Source organism: Chiloscyllium plagiosum, unplaced genomic scaffold (genome assembly GCF_037043375.1).
Source record: "Chiloscyllium plagiosum isolate Xiang-an unplaced genomic scaffold, Cpla_swu_hap1 HiC_scaffold_36, whole genome shotgun sequence".
NCBI lineage: Eukaryota > Metazoa > Chordata > Chondrichthyes > Orectolobiformes > Hemiscylliidae > Chiloscyllium > Chiloscyllium plagiosum.
In genome coordinates this window covers 14,256,096-14,259,562 of record NW_028270174.1, presented here as the reverse complement: position 1 = coordinate 14,259,562, position 3,467 = coordinate 14,256,096, and positions in this window count along the sequence as shown.

Genomic DNA, 3,467 nt, shown 5'->3' with positions numbered 1-3,467 from the left:
CTTTCACCCTGACAGGAATATACTTTCTCTGGATTCTTGCTATTTCATTTCTGAAGGCTTCCCATTTTCCAGCTGTCCCTTTACCTGCGAACATCTGCCTTCAATCAGCTTTTGAAAGTTCTTGCCTAATACTGTCAAAATTGGCCTTTCTCCAATTTAGAACTTCAATTTATTTCCAAAGATGCTGCCACATCTGGTGAGCCTTTGCAGTGATTTCTGTCTTTTGGTTTTGAAAATAATCAATGCATTTTAGTTCCTAGTTCACTGCCTGAGAACAGTTCAGTGATCGTCTGCATATCTTATTTGATGGCTTCACTCCTGCTGGATGCCGGAGATCTCAATAGTTGACACCTGAATCAAATGACGACTTGGAAATCCTGTGCCACAGAGATAGCTAGCTGCTTGTGGACAGCTCTCTCAAAGGTCAGCACTGAGCTAAGCAAACAGGGGCTATTGATTGGTGAGAGTTGAAGTAGGGTGGGAGAAGTATAGAGCAGGGAACCTGGGGAATCACACATGCCAAACTCTTTAGTCTCCACAATGCATTGAAAGAAGCAGATAAGTTATACTGCAAATTCTTCTTATGTTCTTTGGCTTCAGGAGTTATTCCTTTATTGTCACGTGTGTTTATTGCAAATACAGTGAAAAATGTTGTTTAGTGTCTCTACTCTCTGGCGCCATCTTAAAACAAAGGAAATAAACCAAAAAAAACAGAATATAGAGCCAGAAAAAATAAAACAGTGAAGTTCCTCTTGCAGTCTTATCTCAATAAAGTTAGGCAGGTCCTGCTTCAAACTCAGCCATGGGTCTTGATCTGGACTCACCGCATGAGTCCATGCGGCTAATGCCACTTCTGGAACAAAGAGTCGCCACTCTCCTGCTCCATCTCACCTCCACTGCTGCCGCCATGAGTTCACTCTTGGCCAACCTCACTGATTTAGTCATTGCTTGTCCCTCGTGGTCCTGTGCTGGAACCATCGCAGCCTGTGCCATCAGGTGCTGGGTGTAGTCACTGACGTGGAGCCTCAGCTCAGCCTGCAGGTCTGGATTGGGAATTAAAACTAGACTGCTCCTCGTTTGCCAGGAGACCTCTGGCTAGAGTGGAGCCACATCCACTTCCATCCTGTCGTTTCTGCCACCCATACCTCCTCCTCCAACATTTACTTAGCACAGGTCCATATGATGCCCCAACCTCCATCATGGAGAGGACAGGGCGGCAAGTCGAAGTCCAGGTTGCTGATATCCCTGAGGAGCTCAGGTGCTGTGCCTACATACACTTTTACCTGCCTGTTGTATGCTGGAACTATGGCTAGTGATATGTAAATTGCTACCTTCCCCAAAAGGAGTCCTTTTATATCAATGTCAACTGTGGCATGGGTAAAGGCACTAATGCTTGCTTAAGGCAACCTTGTCTTTAACAAATATGCTGCAACTGCAATTCTGGCTGGAATTGCAAATATGCATCCTGTGCCATTTAGTGATTACACAGCCTCATTGTACCTGAAAAATGGGAGCCATGTTGCTCAATTTCTAGATCTTTGTGTCATGGTCATTTATATCCTGAACACCACCAAAAAGGTGTATCTGGTCAATTTAAATCTTTATTCTGTCCATTTGTCTAATTTGTTGGTGAATCGATTTAGCTTTCATGCTCCTTTATATTAGAACAATGTTATCACAAGTTTTTTTAAAAAAATGTACACTACTGACTGTATACTATAGCTGGAGGTTCACCTTTGTTTTAATCATAGTGTGTTTAAAATTTTCCTGATATCGTTCCTGAAATGACTGTTTACTGAACTGACTCTTCTCTGTCACTTTAATGCTGCTTGTTTGAGCCTCAGTCGGTATGTCGTGAATTTGTTTCTAGGAAATGTTTGCGCTCTTCAAGGTGCATGATGTCAATGCTATTCTTGGTATCGCAGATTGAGCCACACACACACCAAAAGGTTAGACGCAGAATGAAGCTGTCTTTACACTGTTCCTAGTATTTGCATCAAAAATTGATTTGAACAACTTCTACAGGACCAATGTAAACATATCGACATTCAATATCAGTCTTATCGTTGCTTAGTTTCAGTTATGTCAAATTGTCAGAGATTATTGTGTTATTGACCTATATCTACTAAGAACTTCGTGCAGACTGGTAAAACCTAGTTGGTAAAAAGACATGTTCAATGTGGTTGACTCTGCTCTGCCATCTGAACAATTAGCAATGGGCAATAAATTCTAGCCTCTGAATGAATTTTTAAAAATTCTATCAACGCAAACTAAATTTGAACTTGAGGTGAGGAAATAATCTGCTCACTGGCTAATGCAGTCTACTTTTCAACCTGCATCACTTTCAGGCATTTTGGGAGTCTTTCTTAATTTTTAAAAGGATATAGAATTAATGATATTGAAAAATGTAGAGATTTTATTTTAATGATAGTAGAGATTAGACCAGAGGGTGAACACTCGCTGTGTTTTCCCTTTGTACATTTGCAATTGCAATCAAGCAGGTTCAGAAAATCAAGAGCCCTGAGACTATGGAACATCTGTGGACAATGTTTAGTTTCTTTACTATCATCCATGTACAAAATCTAGCTACTGCTTGCGGTATTGTGGAAAAATCTTGGCACGGGATTATTTGCCTTCTTACTGGACTGTATGATTCACACGAGCAGGTGGGTCATCAACTGTTAGAGCCCACAGTTGCACCAAAGAGATGGCACACTAGGTCTGTTTTGCATCAGAGCAACATGTGGGCCATCAGACAATGTTCAGCTAGACAACAGAGGAGTGGCATTGGGGAATGATGGTGTGGCCAGCCATGTCAAAACTGACCAAAAAAAGGAGATTGTGGACAGTACATCACAGTCAGATTCACTGAGAGCTTGGTACCAAGGCTCAGCTAATACCTCAGTGTTGTGTGGAATTTTTTTTTGACTAAGTTTGTCTTTTATCACTTTGGACCACACTTGGAACTGGGCCAAAAAGGCAATTATCTCCTAATAAAACTGAACTGTATTTAATAAAGTAGTCACTTTGATTCAGACAAGCATGATTGAAGGATGTGTGTTGACCCATTCACCGCAGAAATTGGCAGATGTGCTCGTTTGGAGTATGACACAGTACATTGGAATTTAACAAGTCATTATGACCCATTGGAGGAAATTAAGTTTTGTAGGTGGCTTTGCTGCTAGTTTTGGGATGTAATTTTTAAAAAATCAACTACTGTAAATAAATTTGTGAACATGAAGCCTTAACCCTATGGTTTATTTGGGAGAAAGCAAGGTTCTTTGGGATAGTTGCACACCATCCTTTTTACTTCAGTTGTACTTTAAGGTCCTGACCTTATTGTTTCTTAATTCAGAGTTCCACATCACATGCAAATGCAGAATAATGAGAGTGCTAGAAATCTGAAATAAAACAAGATTTGCATCATAAACAGAAAATGTTGAAGAAAAGGCACACATTTTCACAAC